General features: G+C 40.6%; 1 protein-coding gene and 1 long non-coding RNA gene across 26 annotated transcripts in view; one reads left to right on the top strand and one right to left on the bottom strand.

Moving 5' to 3' along the window:
• The window catches only part of LOC121022117 (uncharacterized), a 15,277-nt gene extending 10,178 nt beyond the window's left edge, over positions 1-5,099 (top strand). For all 3 annotated transcript variants that reach the window (XR_005786816.1, XR_005786815.1, XR_005786814.1), the window contains 2 exons: positions 4,825-4,886; positions 4,978-5,099. This is a non-coding gene — a long non-coding RNA (uncharacterized LOC121022117). The remainder of the gene's footprint in view (positions 1-4,824; positions 4,887-4,977) is intronic.
• The window catches only part of CACNA1C (calcium voltage-gated channel subunit alpha1 C), a 761,926-nt gene that overhangs the window by 674,481 nt on the left and 69,138 nt on the right, over positions 1-18,307 (bottom strand). The gene's annotated exons all lie outside the window — the stretch shown is intronic.

Below are 18,307 nucleotides of genomic sequence, written 5' to 3'. Positions count from 1 at the left end.
AGAGAGAGAGAGAGAGAGAGAGAGAGAGAGAGAGAGAGAGAGAGAGAATCCCAGGCAGGCTCCATGCTCAGTGCAGAGCTACTGAGATCACGACCTGAGCCAAGATCAAGAGTCAGACATTCAACCAACTGAGCCATGCAGGAGCCCCTTAACTTTCCATTTTAATTCCAGTTATTTAATGTACAGTGTAATATTAGTTTCAGGTGTACAATATAGTGATTCAACACTTCTTTACATCACTTGGTGCTCATCATAAGTATATTCCTTAATCTCCACCACCTATTTCACCTACCCTGCTCCACCTCCCCTCTGGAACACATCAGTCCTCTGTAGTTAAGAGTCTGTTTCCTACTGGATGGCTCATTTGGTTAAACATCTGGCTTTGGCTCAGGTCATAATCTCACCCTTGGTGGGTCTGAGCCCCACATTATGCTCTGTGCTGACAGCTCAGAGCCTGAATGTGCTTTGGATTCTGTGTCTCCCTCTCTCTCTGCCCCTCCCCTGCTCAAGCTCTGTCTCTTTCAAAAATAAATATTTTTTTAAAAAAGAGTCTGTTTCTTGATTCTCTCTCTTGTTTTCTCCCTTTGCTTGTTTTGCTTCTTAAATTCCACATATGAATAAAATCATATGGTATTTGTCTTTCTCTGACTGACTTATTTCACTTAGCATAATACTCAATAGCTCTATCCATGTCTTTGCAAATGGCGAGATTTCATTCCTTTTATGGCTGAATAATATTCCATTGTATATACGTATCACATCTCCTTTATCCATTCATCAATCGATGGACACTTGGACTGCTTCCATATCTTGGCTATTGTAGATGCTGCTGTAAACATAGGCGTGCATGTATCCCTTTGAATTAGTGTTTTTTTTTATTCTTTGGGTAAATACCCAGTAGTATGATCACTGGATTGTAGGGTAGTTCTGCTTTTTGTTTTTTTTTTCAAGTTTATTTATCTATTTTGAGAGAGACAGAGCGCAAGCAGGGGAGGGGCAGAGAGAGAGGGAGTGAGAGGATCTCAAGCAGGCTCTGCACTGTCAGCGCAGAGCCTGATGCGGGGCTTGAACCTCCAACCATGAGATCATGACCTGAGTTTAAATCAAGGGTCAGACACTTAACTGACTAAGCCATCCAGCCACCGCTAGGGTAATTCTATTTTTAATATTTTTTTAAATTTTTTTCAACGTTTATTTATTTTTTGGGACAGAGAGAGACAGAGCATGAACGGGGGAGGGGCAGAGAGAGAGGGAGACACAGAATCGGAAACAGGCTCCAGGCTCTGAGCCATCAGCCCAGAGCCCGACGCGGGGCTCGAACTCACGGACCGCGAGATCGTGACCTGGCTGAAGTCGGACGCTTAACCGACTGCGCCACCCAGGCGCCCTATTTTTAATATTTTAAGGAAACTCCATACTGTTTTCCACAGTGGCTGCACCAGTTTGCATTCTCACCAATAGTACAAAAGAGTTCCTTTTCTCCAAATCCTCACCAATACCTGTTGCTTCCTGTGCTGTTAATTTTAGCCATTCTGACAGGTGTGAAGCGATATCTCATTGTAGTTTTGATTTGCATTTCCCTGATGATAGTGATGATGAGCATTTTTTCATGTGTATGTTGGCCATCTATGTGTCTTCTTTGGAGAAGTGTCTGTTCATGTCTTCTGCCCATTTTTTAACTGGTTTATTTGTTTTTGAGTGTTAAATTTTATAAGTTCTTTATATATTTGGGGTACTAACCCTTTATCAGATATGTCATTTGCAAATATCTTTCTCCACTCCATGAGTTCCCTCTTAGTTTTGTTGATTGTTTCCTTGGCTGTGCAGAAGCTTTTTATTTTGTGTTTTTTTTTCTTTTAAAGTTTATTTATTGTTGAGAGAGAACAAGTGAGGGAGGGGAAGAGAGAGGGGGAGAGAGAGATTCCCAAGCAGGCTCTGCACTATCAGCGTGGAGCCCCACGTGGGGCTCAAACCCATGAACCGTGAGATCATGACCTGAGCAGAAATCAAGAATCTGATGATTAACCAACTGAGCCACCCAGGCTCCTTGAAGTTTTTTTATTTTTATGTAATCCCAGTAGTTTATTTTTGTTTTTGTTTCCCTTGCCTCAGGGGGGACTCATCTAGAAAAAAAGCTGCTGTGGCTGATGTCAGAGAAGTTATTGCCTGTGCTCTCTTCTAGGATTTTAAGTTTTCACGTCTCACATTTAGGTCTTCAATCCACTTTTAATTTATTTTTGTGAGGTATAAGAAAATCGTCCAGTTTCATCCTTTTGCATGTTCCTATCCAGTTTTCCCAACACCATTTGTTGAAGAGAAATTATTTTTCCCATTGGATATTCTTTCCTGCTTTGTTGAAGATTAATTAACCATAGAGTTGTGGGTTCGTTCTGGGTTTTCTATTCTGTTCCATTGATTTATGTGCCTATTTTTGTGCCAGTACCACTCTTTTTTGACTACTATAGCTTTGTAATGTAACTTGAAGTCCAGAATTGTGATACCTCCAGCTTTGCTTTTTCTTTTTCAAGATTGCTTTGGCTATTCAGGTTCTTTTGTGGTTCTATACATATTTTAGAATTGTTTGTTCTCAGGGTGTCTGGGTGGGTCAGTAGGTTGAGCGTCCCACTCTTGATTTTGGCTCAGGTCATGATCCCAGGGTCATAAGATAGATTGAGCCCCTAATCAGGCTCTGCACTAAGCATGGAGCTTGCTTGGTATTCTCTCTCTCTCTCTCTCTCTCTCTCTCTCTCTCTCTCTGTTTCTCTCCCCTTCTGCCTCTCTGCCCAACTTGTGCTCTCTCTCTTTCTTTCTCAAATTAAAAAAAAAATTATTTGTTCTAGTTCTGTGAAAAAATGCTGTTGGTATTTTGATGGGGATTACATTAAATGTGTAGATTGCTTTGGGTAGTATAAACATTTTTTAAAGTTTTATTTATTTAAGTAATCTTTATACTCAATGTGGAGCTCAAATTCATGACCCCAAGATCAAGTCACATGCTCCTCCAACTGAGCCAGCCAGGTGCTCTTGGGTATTATAGACATTTTAACAATATTTGTTCTTTTAATCTATGAACATAGAATGTCTTTCCATTTCTTTGTGTCATATTCAATTTCTTTTAGCAGTATTATAGTTTTCAGAGTATAGATCTTTCACCTCTTTGGTTAGGCTTATTCCTAGGTATCTTACTATTTTTGGAGCAATATTATTATTTTATTTAAAAAAATTTTTTTAAGTTTATTTATTTATTTTGAGAGACAGAGCATGAACAGGTGAAGGGCAGAGAGAGAGGGAGAATGTCAAGCAGACTCTGCACTATCAGAGTAGAGCCTGATACAGGGCTTAAACTCATGAAACTGGGAGATCATGACTTAAGCCAAAATCAAGTGTGGGATACTTAACTGACTGAGCCACCCAGGTGCCCTGAAAATGTTTTTCAAAGTAAACTGTAAAGTGTTTTCTTCAGTAAACCTTCCAGAACCTTCCTCTTCTAACCAACTTTATAAACGTTCTTTCCTCTCCCTCCATCCTTTTGTAAATGCATTCTAAGTTCTCTATTATCTTTAAAACATGTTTTCCCCCCCTGGCCATCAGAAATCAGTTATCAACTCTCTTGTTCAATCCACAGCCCTCCTATTAATACCACTGTTGGTAATTTCACCTTTCCTTTGATATTTCAGCTGGTATTAAATGTCTTTTCTCTCTGACACCTGGTTTTTCTCTTTCTTACCGATGGATAATGGTTCAGTTCATACCTGTGCTCTGGATCATTCTTTATTGAGTAGTCACTTTGCATCTATCCCTTTTAGAATTCCATGGCATTAATTTCCACCTTGCTTCCCTAGAAGATCACAAATCATGTTAGACTAGAGTTCTCATAGCCTTGAAAATTTTGGGTTCTTGATCTGACATAGGTGAGGTAGCCCTTTGCCTGACATTTGGGGGAAGAGTACCCTATTGGACAAGAGAAGGATGTTTTTTCCCTAAGACCTCTTTTTTGAAGATGGTCCTCTATTCTGACTATAAATTCTAAGGATCTTTTATTGGGATACCCTGGACCAACCTGCAGCAGTCCCCTCCCTGTACTAAATCTGAAAGAATACTAATATAAGCTACTTAGATAAGAATAATTCCAAATATTTACATTCTCAGAAAGTAAACCCAAATTTCCTATAACTAATTACGCTTGATCTGGCTTAGTCACTCTATCTTCTAAATTGTTGAAAAGTGATTTTTCCAAGTCCCAGGAGATGGAGAAGTTATAGCTGAACATTACCACCATTACAGTGAGGTCAATGCCCCATAACACATCTAGGTAACAACTTAGACAAAGCAAAGCTGAAGGGCTTACATGGTCCACAAAAAGAATATCTTCCTAGTGATGACTATCATGAACTTGCTAAATGACTTCAATTCAGTAACCAGGTGGAGACTGGTAGAGTCAAGAAGTTGGCAGAGTTTTCAAGTGCAACAGGAGACTTGGAACTATCTCTTCATATGACCCTGCAGAACCAGCTCTACCTACTAGAGAGGTCTTAGGTAAAAAAAAGTCATATTTGAAGACAAGTTTCATTCTTTCAAAGTTTGCCAGTTTTGCCTTTTTCCAAAACAGATTCAAGTTTTCTGTTTCTCTCATGTTCAGTCCTGCTTCTATAATCATTTTTTGCAATGAATATAACCTCGTTGTTTTATTATTTATCACCAACCCTTGGTAATCATTTTTTTCCAAGATGATTAATGCTGCTTATGAACTGACACCTATATCAACTTTACTACAGTTTAATTCCAATAATATTCTGTTTTCCTCCCCTTCTGGGCACATGGAAGAGTGCACTTCTCAATTACTCTGTACCTGTACACACTGTGGGACTAGTTCCGACTAATGAAATGTAAGTAAAAATGACATGTGTCGCTTCAAGTTTGAGGTGATGAAAGACCCATTGCGATGTTCCCATTTCTCTCTTCTGCCACATAATCCAGATGGTGCAGCTACAAGACTGAGAAGCATCCATCAGCCTAGATCCTTGAGTGACTTTGTGCAGCAGAACCTCTCCCACAACCCCCCTCTGGATATATAGAATGAGCAAGAAATAAGCATTTATTGGGGCTCCTGGGTGGCTCAGTCGGTTGAGTGGCCGACTTCGGCTCAGGTCATGATCTCGCGGTCCGTGAGTTCGAGCCCTGCATCGGGCTCTGTGCTGACAGCTCAGAGCCTGGAGCCTGTTTCAGATTCTGTGTCTCCCTCTCTCTGACCCTCCCCCGTTCATGCTCTGTCTCTCTCTGTCTCAAAAATAAATACACGTTAAAAAAAATTGTTTTTAAAAAAAGAAGCATTTATTGTACTAAGTCTCCAAAATGTGGAAGTCATCACCAATGTGCGACATTGCCTATCCTGACTAACGGACTAGTATAAATCAACAACTCTGTGTGTCTGTGACCCATGTGTGCTAGGGATATGCCAAGTTCTGATTAGTTGAATTGGTTCCCATTCCAATCAGCATAAAATCATTCAATGATTCTAATTCATAAGAGGGTATGTTGTAACCATAACAATCTTGTGATAGAGTAATATTGACAGCATTTATAATTTATGTGGCATATAATAGCTTTTATTTGTTCTAGATAAATCAATGACAATATCCACTTCAACTGATTCTGTAGATGAAATATCCCCCAAACACACTTTTCTCTTAAAATCTACTGAAAGTAAAGGTATATTTATGCCTGTATTTATATTGAATAGTCTAGGCAAACTAGTCTTATCTAGATATATCAAGAACATGTTAGCAATTTCCTAAGCAGGTTTGGAAAGTATTTGGAGTAGTTTATGGCATCTTCAAACTGATGTATGTGTTATCTTCATGGTACATGGATTGTTTTAATGGAATCAGTTTCCAGATCCCCAACTTTCACATATATCCAATCTTAACACTATTTGGAGGACAAACTGGGGCAGAGGCTGGAGGCTGCCAGCCACTTTCTCTTTCTCTTCTGAGCTTTCACAGGCATCCTTCATTCACATGACAGAAGAAAGTCATGCCTTTATACACACACACACACACACACACACACACACACACACATCCTTCCGTGATCCATTTCCCTGTGATGCGAGTACCACCAGGGCACCAAAAAAGGAGATATTTGAAATACTGATGTCCAGAAAGCCTCCTTTAATCAGACACCATACCCTCTCCAGTCGTCCATCTTTGTAAGAGATACATTTGGGATAATTTTTAACTTTTATATTAATCATTACTTCATTGGGGATTAATAGCCGAAATATATAAAGAGCTTATATAACTAAAACACCAAAAAACCAAATAATCCAATTAAAAATACACATTTTTCCAAAAAAATATATAGATATTCAACAAACACATGAAAAGATGCTCAGCATCACTTTTTATCAGAGAAATGCAAATTAAAACCACAATAAGATATCATTTTACATACATCAGAATGGCTAAAATCAAAAACACAGCAAATAATTGTTGGTGAGGATGTGGAGAAAAGGAACACTCATGCACTGTTGGTGGGAATGCAAATTGGTGCAGCCATTGTGGAGGCTTTTGAAGGTTCTTCGAAAAATTAAAAATAGAATGATCCAGTAATTCCGCTACTGGGTATTTACCCAAAGAATACAAACACACTAATTCAAAAAGATTTTATGCCCCTGTATGCCTTATTGCAGTGGAATTTATGGTAGCCAAGATATGGAAGCAATTCCAGTGCCCAACCAGAGATGAATGGATAAAGAAGATGTGGTATATTTATACAATGGAGTATTACTCAGCCATAAAGAAGAATGAAATCTTGCCATTTGCAACAATGTGGATAGAGCTAGAGGGTAAAATGCTAAGTGAATGAGTCAGTCAGAGAAAGATAAATACATATTGTTTCATCATATATGGGATTTAAGAAAGAGAGCAAATAAACAAACAAAGGAAAAAAAGAGACAAAAAAAAAAAAAAAACCAGTCTCTTAAATACAGAGAACCAACTTGTGGTTGCCAGAGGGGAGGTGAGTGGGGAGACACATGGAATAGATAAAGGAAATTAAGAGTACACTTTTTTTGATGAGCATTGAGAAATGTATAGAATTGTTGAACCACTATTTTGTGCACCTGAAACTAATGTAACACTGTATGTTAATCATACTTGAATTTTTAAAAAAGCTCATAATGTATGTATGTTGTCTTGCTCGATTGTATATTAATAATATTTGTGATGATAATTCAACTCAGAAGAAACTTGTAGCACCAAGCCTTATAGTGACAGGAAATTTTTTTAATTTACATTTAAATTTATATACCTCTTTTTGTTGCAGAATAGTATCATTGTGTAATCAATGAGAGACTTTTCAGCATAAAAATATATTGCATCAGGGTAAACTTTTATGGAGGAAATGAAATGGAAATATGTTTCTAAGGTGAAAAAGAAATGATGCAAAATCTTATTTAAAAAACAGCTTTTAGGGGCGCCTGGGTGGCGCAGTCGGTTAAGCGTCCGACTTCAGCCAGGTCACGATCTCGCGGTCTGTGAGTTCGAGCCCCGCATCAGGCTCTGGGCTGATGGCTCAGAGCCTGGAGCCTGTTTCCGATTCTGTGTCTCCCTCTCTCTGCCCCTCCCCCGTTCATGCTCTGTCTCTCTCTGTCCCAAAAATAAATAAACGTTGAAAAAAAAAAACAGCTTTTATATAATATTTTTGAGTGGATAAATAGAGGTTTCAAATAGCGATGGTGTTTATATTTCATTGGAAACTTTTTAAAGAGGGGTGCAACAGTTTTATTTTATTTTAAACTGTCAAGATCTACAAAGCACCAGAAATTGCATCATTTACAACCATTTAAACTTATTTTGAAAATTTTTGGATGTTAACTTGAAAATGTATAGTGAAGCACATACTTTTTGAAACTCTTTTTGGGAAATATGCAAGCAAAGCAGTGTAGGGACTCCTGGCTCAACAAGGACTGATGCCCAGGGAGGCCCACCTAGGGCAGCCTATGGATAGGCTAACTCTGCCTCCACACTGGTGTGCACTGCTCTTCAGAAGGAGAGGTGGGCTCCCAACGCCAGGTGCCTGGTCTATAAACACGTGTTTGTGAAACAAATTAACATGTCTGATTTCTCCTTCCCACCCTTTGTTTATCCCCAACATGGTCTTGAGCAATTTGCCTCCCTTCTCAAGGTTTTTAGTCTTGAGATTCTTAGAGAAAGAGATGCTAAGTGTCATGTGGTCATGTCTCTGGTTATCCCAGAGAGTATAGAAAACATCCTTTGGAAAATGACAATCCAAACACTCCTGAGGATTCTTTTTGACCCCAGATTATTTGTATTTTATTCCATGACAGAATCATTCAATTTTCAAGTATGTTTTTAATCCATAGAGACCCAACAGAGAAGACTATTGGACTTCACTGCTTGGGTCTACCCTTTCAACAACTTGAGATTGGGTTTTCTCAGCCTCAGGAGAAATTCTCCTGGTTCTGGCCTTCAGTCAGGATTTATTGAACAGATCTGAATCTGTCATATTTTCATGTACAGTCTGGGAGCCAAAAAGGTTAGGTATTAGAATGAAATCTGAGTTCAAAGCTTGTATCTATTCCTACCTGGCTGTGTAACTTTAGCCAAGTCTCTTATGTTCTTTGAGTATCAGTTCCCTCAACCATAAACTGCAAAACCCCCAAGGAGAGGGTTCTGAGTATAAAACAACATTAATATGAAAACATGTGGTGAGTAAAAGTAGAAAAATAGCAGGAAGTAGAAAATTACCAGAAAGATGGAATTTTAAATCATATTTGACAATCTGTGGTAGCACCCAGTAATCATTTCTGGTCCAACCTGAGTATCATTAAGCACAATTCCAGTCATTTCTTTTTGTTTTTTAATTCCTTTTTTGGAAAAAGGGGAAAGAGTTGGCCACCACTGCTTATGTAAGAGTCCACACTACCTATTTGAAGAGAAAATATTTGAAACCAATTCTTCAGAAGCAGAAGTCAAGAATATTCAATGTCTCCACACTACCCAGCCTACACCTGGAGTTTGATAACCAAATTCTGCCAAATTTCCCATGAAAGGCAAACTAAATTTCAACAATTTTATCCCAGTAACCATTTTCTGCTTGAAAATTTCCCTTAAAACTCCAAAAGCAAATCCTGTAAAGGGAGTACTTAGATTAACCAAATTATTTGCTGCCAAGTCATGCATTTAGCTAAGGTCCCATTAAGATGAATTGTACTGCAGAGGGCAGAGCAGGCTCCATTTCCTGGGACAGATCAATGTTATAGAAGTTTGGTAAGCATGGGGCTTAAAACATTTCCCATTACACAAAGACCCCATTTAAGCCATATTCAATAGTTTTTTAAATGCCGAAATTATGAATGTAAAAAAAAAAAAAAACCACACAGATGGAGTTTAACTGTCTAACCTCAAAAATCTGCTGGTTAACTCTCTCATTGCTGAAGCTATGGAGTGAGACTTCACTGGATAGAAAAGCTGCATGTGGGTGGCAAAACGTTGAATAAAGAGGAATGGGTGAACGTTGAATGAAGAGAAATATGGTGCTATCATACCTTCAACAAAGTGACCAAGTAGACAAATTGGTCTGCGCCATCCTCCATCTCTGGGCATAAATTCTGCCATGCCTCCTCTCCCCAATTTGCAGAAGCACTCTCTAAACACACATAGGCATGCAATACCTACATGATGTTCCATGGGAACCCAAGGTCTATTCTCCTCTGCCTAGACACAGTGATGCTCCCTCCTGCTTACAGAGCCCCATAGTCCAAAATCACCTCCCATTCCTTCTCTCCACATCCAAGTTGCCAACCCCTATCCTTGACATCTGTGTGGCACTTGTCTGGCATCTGTCTGGCATCCTTTGTATCCTATGACTCAGGTCAAGAATCATGTCCTGAAGCCTCACCTGTTCAGGTGGGTGAGAATTCTCTTCCTCTGTCCCCCACAGAGCCTTGCAATTATCTGTATCAGAGCACTAGTTATATTGCTAATTGCCATTTGTTTATTCGAGTTATTTGTTTACCTCCTGTCCCTTTGACTAGACTTTGAGCATCTCAAGAGCAAGAACCATGTTGTATTTGCCTATAAATTTCTGTTCCCTAGAATAGTGTTTGGTTCATAGTAAGTGGTTAAGAAACATTTGATGAATGAATGAATGATTGTTCTATCAATCTCTGGAGGTGGTAGGGAGTTTATCCAAAGGAATATTTGCTAATGGTGCAATTTTAGGCATATTACAGACTGCAGAGGAGATATTTTGAGACCAGGAGACCTGCCCTACTTCTCTCAATCACTTCACAGAAGTATCTACATGAAAGGGTGGCCTTGAGCTGGTAGTTAATGTTCCTGACGAAGCTCCCTGGTAGGTTACCCACAATGATTAGTTTTTAAACTAAATTTAGAACTAATTTAGTTTTAAACTAAATTAAATTGCTTCACTTGTCTGCTCATCATTGTTTAGTGGGCTATCTAGCTAAAAAGACCCTCTTCTAGGGATCTGGGACCCTATATGCATGTTTTGACTCTTATTTTTCTAGTAAGAGGCCCCTGTTTGTAGCAAGGGGCTGACTGTTGGCCCCAAAGACCATCGCTCATAGCAACTGTATTTTGCAATTTCCTACCTATAAAAGCTGTGTTTACTTACAAAGCATTTGCAATCCTTGCATTTGCCGGTGTCCCATCTGTAACACCTGTATTTATCCATCTCCTTTTCCTAGCATCTGTCTTTTACTATCACTTATTGACAAAATTCATGTTTAGGGATTTCACCTCTGATAACATTTGGGCCCAGGATAGTCAGGGAGTTGCTGTGATGTTGGATTACATCTCTAGGAAGTGACTTAAATGAGAGAAAAATCAGATCAAGCAATAAAAAGGGGAAATATCACGCAAGTCAGATCTGTTCCTACAGTAACTGGAAAGAAAATGGACACAAAAACATCTGAGCATTTATCACATGTCAAAGCTGCCTGGCAAACCACTAGCACCTATTAAGCATGGGTCCACGTATCTCCAGAAATATTATCTCAACAATTCCACCACCCCCCTTTTTTTTTTTTTGGTAAGCTCTAGGCCCAACGTGGGGCTTGATCTCGTGACCTTGAGATCAAGAATCAAATGCTCTACTGACTGAGCCAGCCAAGTGCCCCAAGAATTCTCTTAGATTCTGAGTCACCTGGGTGGCTCAGTCAGTTAAGGAATTTGACTCTTGGTTTCAGTTCAAGTCATGATCTCACGGTTTTGTGAGTTCAAGCTCCATGTTGGGCTCTGCACTGGCAGCACGGAGCCTGCTTGGGATTCTCTGTCTCCCTCTCTCTCCCCCACTCACGCTGTCTCTGTCTCAAAATAAACTTTTTAAAATTTTTTAAAAATAAAATTCTCTTATGTTTCTTTGGCTTATCAAAACTCTTCTAACATCCATCACTTATTTTAATACTTTATTTATTTTTGACAGAGAGAGCTGGGGGGCAGAAAGAGAGAAAGGATCAGAAGATCCAAAGCAAGCTCCACAGCAGTGAGACTGATGCGGGGCTCAAACTCATGAACCATGAGATCATGACCTAAGCCAAAGTTCGTCGCTCAACCAACCAAGCCGCCCAGGTGACCCATCACGTATTTTTAAACCTGGACTTAGTACCTTAAGTGGCCAAGTACATGAAAATAATACAGATAAGAAAAACGTATCTGAGATGCAGCACTAAGAATTTAGTGTCTGTGAGCAATGAGGACTTACCAGTCTGAGAAGCTTTAGGGGTCATCCTTTCAGTTGAGTCAGTCTGTTATGTAGTTAAGTGGTTGCCTACAAAGTGTCAAATGAGTGTTAAGAAAGTCACCCTATCCCCCAGATGTCTACAGTCTTTATCAGAGTACCACAATGACTCAGTTTCTACAAATAGAAATGCACTCTTTAGGTTAGTGATTTATTAAGTATCCTATTTTATAATATCCCAACAAAAGAACTCTTCAAGTTTTGAAGTCACTTACAATTTAACATGAATTATCTTCTCATATCTCTTTTGTCCCAGTATGTAAGGGGACCTGGGCCATACTGAGTATACAGTCTGTGTTATTATTTGTCTATCTGGGCTTTTTTTTAGAGGGGGGGCAGTCTGGGGAGAAGGGGACGAGAGTAGAAAGGAATGGAGGGAGAAGAAAACTTGAATGAGAAAAAAGACTATCAAAAAGTAGATTAGTGAATTCGAAGAACTCCTTCACAATTTTGCCTGGGATCGTATGCTAAGACTCTACCTGGAAGGACTCTCATTTTCCAGTGCTCCTCAAATTTTTAAAACAAATTTTTAATGTTTATTTATTTTTGAGAGAGAGAGAGAGAGCGCGCGCGCACAGGCACAGCCAGGGAGGGATAGAGAGAGAGGGAGACACAGAATCTGAAGCAGGCTCCAGGCTCTGAGCTGTCAGCACAGAGCCTGATGCTCAAACCCACAGACCGGGAAATCATGACCTGAGCTGATGTTAGACTCTTAACCAACAGAGCCACCCAGCTGCCCCTGAAATTTTAATATGTATATGAGTCAGCTGGGGATCTTGTTAAAATACAGACTGATTCCACAGACGGGGTGGAGCCTGAGATTTTGCATTTCTCTTACAAGCTCCCGGAGGAGGAGGATGCTGCCAGTCCCCAAGCTTTGAAAAGCTATATAGAAGGCTCAGGTATTTTCAAAATTTTGTGCTATTCATCAGGTGGGGGATGGTTAGAATCCTGAGCTAATTTAAATTCTTCCCTGACTTGTACAATGGTAAGAATGGGCTCTGCAACACACCCCCGCTTTATCTGCCCACACCCCTTCCTAAAAGACTCGAATCCAGGTAGGATGGTCCTGCTCTTTCTCTCCCCTTCAGAGGCACAACGTGATTTTTTATTTTTATTTTGTTTTGTTTTGCTACAGTTTTAGGTTTACCATAAAGTTGAGAAGGAGAAGCATCCCCTCTCTGATGAACCAACATCCCTCACCAGAGTGTTATGTTTTGTTTTGTTTTGTTTTGTTTTACCAAGGATGAACCTATATTGACAGCGTAATTACCCCAAATCCATAGTTTACCCACAAGATCATTCTCAGTATTATACATTCAGTGGGTTTGGACAAATGTATAATGACTATATCCATCATTATAATATCATATAGGGTATTTCCACTGCCTTAAAAATCCTCTTTGCTCGCCTATTCATCTCTTCCCCATCCCAGCCACTGATCTTTTTACTGTCTCTATAGTTTTGCCTTTTCCAGATGTTATAGAGTTGGAATCATACAGTATATAGCTATCTAAGTACCCTACAGTTTTTAACAAATAATTTCAAGACCGAGTTAGGTCCTTAATACACTTTAACTCCCAGCTAACTCTGAGATAATAAAACAAGAATGGCTGTCAGCAGACAGTGAGTCTAGGGCTGTGTTTGATGATACCAGTAATAAAAGCAAGAGAAATTCAACAATCTCACATTTATATTTGTAGAAGATTAAAATTCCTGGCATGCCTACCCAACAACAAATTCTTTATTTCTGTAGCTTTTTAAAGAACTTGAGGAGGTAAGAGTATACAAGTGAGTGGTAGGTTAATCTGTCTCATGATGTGATCCTGTCATTGGCTGAAGCTGCCTTCACTGCTAGGGACCAATGGTTCTCAACTCATGATGGTTCAACTTAAGACTTTCTGACTTTACGAAGGTGCAAAAGCAATATGCATTCAGTGTACTTTGAATTTTGGATTCTGAATTTTGAATTTTGGATCTTTTCCTGGGCTAGCAATATGCGATACAATCCTCTCTCACATAATGCTGGACAGGAGCAGTGAGCCTCAGCTCCCAGTCAGCCCCGTGATCACATGGCCAACAATTGATACATTTATAACCATTCTTTACCCTTACAGCCATGCTGTTTTTCACTTTCAGTAGTCTTCAATACATTACATGAGATATTCAACACTTTATTATAAAATAGGCTTTATGTTAGATAATTTTGCCCAACTGGAAGCTAGCGTAAGTATCAAGGTGGGCTAGGCTAAGTTATGTTCGGGAGGTTAGGTGTATTAAGTGCACTTTTGACTTCTGATATTTTCAACTTACAATTGATTTATCAGGACATAACCCCATTATAAGTCGAGAAAGATCTGTACCGATGAGGCCGGATGCTCAGTGAGCTTAGCTGGTAGAACTTTGCCTGGGATAAACTGTGCCCAACAGCTATCCCCTAAAGTGAGCTAATACCAGCCTTCAGCAAACTGTCCTCTGAACACGCATACCAAAGGTAGCAGACAAGAATGCTTTAGAAAAAAATGGGAAATAAGTGAACTTTGTGTTCAGCATCCTCTTGCTCTTTGTGTGGAGCCTTTGTCTTCGTTCCTGGCAAACCTCCATCCTCAGGCAGCCTGAATCTTCCCATGCCAACCACTGCCTCTCTAAACCAAAAATGAGTCTGTGACAGCTCCTTTCTCAGTTCACTGAAGAGTTACACAGTATTGGCTTAACGTATTATCCTTCCGAAAGCACTGACTTTTTAAAGATAGAGAAGGTTGGGGAGGGTGAAAAGCTAGCCTTCTATACAACCAGGTATTCACTTTCTCAGTTGTCAGGGACTAGAGGCTGGCATAGCACCCACAAAATGTGGTCATGGATGGCCCTGCAGAGACTCTGAAAGGTCCAGCTTTGAGTGGCAGCAGCCCCTCCATTGTCCATCCCTTCCTAAAGTCCCATCCTATGTCACTAATGGAAAGATGGCTTTCTGGACTAGGTCTATATGGCCTCATTTCAAATTTCAGCCACAAGCTTTTCATGCAGCAAAGCATTCTTTTTTCTACAGAGTATTGAATCACACAGGATACCTGTGCAGCACTTTTAGTTTGAGATGTCACAGCTTTTAGAGCTAGACAACTCTTGGGAACCAGCCCTAACTCAACCCTCATGTTTATAAATTAAAAAATAAATAAATAACCCCCAAAGAAGGGGGTTAAAATAGAATGGATGATTCCCAAGCCTGCAAAATTAGGACCAGAATCCTTCCCTCCCATAAAGCAGAAGATCCACAGCATCTACCCTCAAGGAACAAGACTTAAATCACAACCAAAGAGATTTAGATGTAGCATAAAGAAGAACTCGCTGGTAATGAAGATGATTAAATACTAGAACAGACAGCCATGGGGAATTGCGAAATCGTCCTCCCTAGAGATCTTTTAAAATAGGACAGTTAACCATCTGTCTGAGATGGTTTAAGTACAGTCCTGCCTTGGAGGTAGGAAAATAATAAGATGATCCCCTTACCTGTCACATTTTGGTGTTCCACAAGCACACCTAGATATAGATGTACTCATCATAGGGATCCCAGGTTGAATCTGGGCTGTGCCCCCCACTGGGAATCAGATGTGTCCAAGTTGTTGAAAGGATGTAAGACCCACAGTGTTCTGTCTGCATGAGGTGGGAAGGTGTCTGTATGGAAGAGTTGTGTGCTGGGGTTTTGGGGGGAAAAGAACGGAGTTGGAAGAAACAGAGCTGTCATTTCCAAGTTCTTCCCCTCCCCCTCTCCTGCCCCCTATAACACCCTGCCCACTCCCTGCCATGTGAGTGTAATGAACTGCAGCTGATGCTAGCAGAACCAAGGGACTCCAAGAAACACCGGGACACAAGCAGCCCTGCTTTGTTTCCCAGCGACAAAGCATAATACCTAGTGGAAGAAAGAATGGTGCCCCCATCTCTGTGGAGAAATTCAGAATGGCTCTGGCCTAGTGAAATCTTCAGGGCCAACTGCCCCTTTGCAAGACTTCAACGTGCAAGTTTTAGAGCAGCAGGAGACATTGTCTTGGAACAGACCTGAGGATCCTCTCTCATAGGTCACATGCACCATGGTGGGGCTAGGGGAGACTGGGCCCTGCAGGGGAGCGGAAGTCCACCCATACCAGCAGGGGGCGCTCACACCCGAAGTGCATGATTGGGCTTGGAGTTTCCCATTCAAGCCATAGTTTCTCAAGCCTCTAGTCCTTTCACAAGTGCTGTTTTCTTTGCCTAGATCTCTATCTTTTCTTCAGGGTTTCACCTTGGTAGCTCCTGAATTGTTTCCACTTAGCCGCACTAGGCATCCCTCAGCATCCTGTAATTTCCTAATTATATTTACACACAGAATTAAAATCACCTATTTATACTTTTCTCTGCCTTGAGGAGAGGGACTCTGTGTTAATCACCATTATATATCTAGGGCCTGGCACATAGTAGGCTCTCAGAAAAATACTTGTTGAGTAAGTGAATGAATGAATGAATGAATGAGAAATAACAAGCTTTAATAACACTGGATGGCACAATTAGTCCTTGAATTATTTCAGAGTGATTGGTTATTGGTCCAGCATATTAACTGACCTTCTCTTTTAGCTTGTATATTTGGGGGAGTTACTTCACATAGACTAATAAAATAGGAGGGATCACTATGGGTCATCTGGTGGCTCCTTCTTATAATACTCAATAACCCCCACTGCACCTTCAACATCAGCCCCTTAGCCTGTGCCTGAAGACCTTTGAGGGACTGGAAACTCACAGTAGAGCTATTCATTTCATCTCTGGACAACTCTGCATGATGGAAAGTTCTGCCTAATGTTGAGTTGAATCTCTGTTGCTTCAATTCCTTCTCTATAACTCTAATTCAGTTTTCTGGCACCGAGAGAAAGCGTACTGTCTTCCACAAAGCAGGGAGACAAGGAAGATGGAACATGGCCTTTGGAGCTGGAAGGACTCAGACATGAATCTCAGCTTTGCACTTACTAAGTGTGGGAGTTTGGGCAAGTCATTTCACCTCTCCAGTTTCATCATCTGTACCCAACATGATTGTCATGAGGACTGTCTGGTTAACACATTCCAAAGATCTAAGACATAGCAGATATTCAAAATATGATTGCTATTATTATTATTAGAATATAGATCATTACTATAGAGAGATAATATAGATAACATATGAAATAATATATATAAGATCTTCCTCCCTTTTCTATAAATCTTTTATTCTCCAAGCCAAAACATAAGCTACTTTCACATTCTCTGCCATCCTCATCTCTCTTTCTCTATCAGTGTTTCTCTCAAAATAAGCTACCAGGGGCACCTGGGTGACTCAGTTGGTTTCAGCTCAGGTAATGATCTCACAGTTTGTGAGTTTGAGCCCCCCGTGGGGCTCTGTGTTGACAGCACGGAGCCTGCTTGGGATTCTCTGTCTCCCTCTCCCTCTCTCTCAAAATAAATAAATAAACATTAAAAAAAAAAAAACATGCTACCAGAATTGAGCTCTCAGGGTGGTGACCAGACCAGCACAAATCATCAACCACCGTCATTTTAGATGTGATGCTTCTATTCATGATGCCTATGGTTCCTTTGGCTCCTTTGGAAACTGCATCTTCTGTAGTTCCTGGGCATCTAGCCATGTTATGCTCCTGTCTGTGGTGAGATGATTGCTGGAGGTTTGACTGCGGGGGCGAGGGGTGTTATGATACAATAGTGGGGGGAGTGGAATTTTGTTGTTGTTCTCATCTGTTTTAGTATGAGACAGCTAGAAAATGTTTGCCCTTAGAATTATAGCATGGGGGCACTTGGGTGCCTCAGTCGGTTGGGCGTCTGACTCTTGATTTCAACTTAGGTCATGATCTTACAGTTTGCGAGTTCAAACCCCTCTTCGGTCTCTGTGCTGACAGTGTGGAGCCTACATGGAATTCTCTCTCTCTCACACTCTCTTTCTCTGCCCCTCCCCTGCTCTCTCTCTCTCTCTTAAAAATAAATTAATAAACCTAAAAGAAAAAAAAAGAATTATAGCATGAATCATACTCAAGGCCCTGAAGATAATGCCACTGACCATTCAAGGACAGTAAGACCCCAAAAGGGATTTAGCATAGAAGAATGGAAATAAAGCTCAATTTTCCAGGAAAAAACATACAGCCAGGCTTTTGTATTTTTAAGGTATAAAAGTAGCCTGGGTTTGGAGGGGGAAAAGGGATCCATGTTCTGGGTGCTAGAGGTATCAGATGCCTGAGCCCCACACAGAATTCCAGGACAGAGGTGCGGCCCAGACAGTGTCTGCTTGCACGAGCAGGTTAATGGCCACGGCATGCGGGCAGGCTTTATAGGGCACCTGTGTCAGAAGCCAGAAGGAGGAGCCAGCTGGACACAGAGACTGGGCTTCACTTGCGGGAGGAGCTGCTTACACATGCCCCAGGATTCCGTATAAGTCAAGGACTGGAGATCCCACACATCTCCTCTCCAGAGGCAGACTAGGCCAGCGGGACACCCCCAGGGAGGGTTCAGCTGCATC

Source organism: Herpailurus yagouaroundi, unplaced genomic scaffold (assembly GCF_014898765.1).
Source record: "Herpailurus yagouaroundi ecotype Mexico unplaced genomic scaffold, PumYag 355, whole genome shotgun sequence".
Lineage (NCBI taxonomy): Eukaryota > Metazoa > Chordata > Mammalia > Carnivora > Felidae > Herpailurus > Herpailurus yagouaroundi.
Note: the sequence above shows the minus strand (reverse complement) of the source record. Positions and strands in the feature narration are given on the sequence as shown.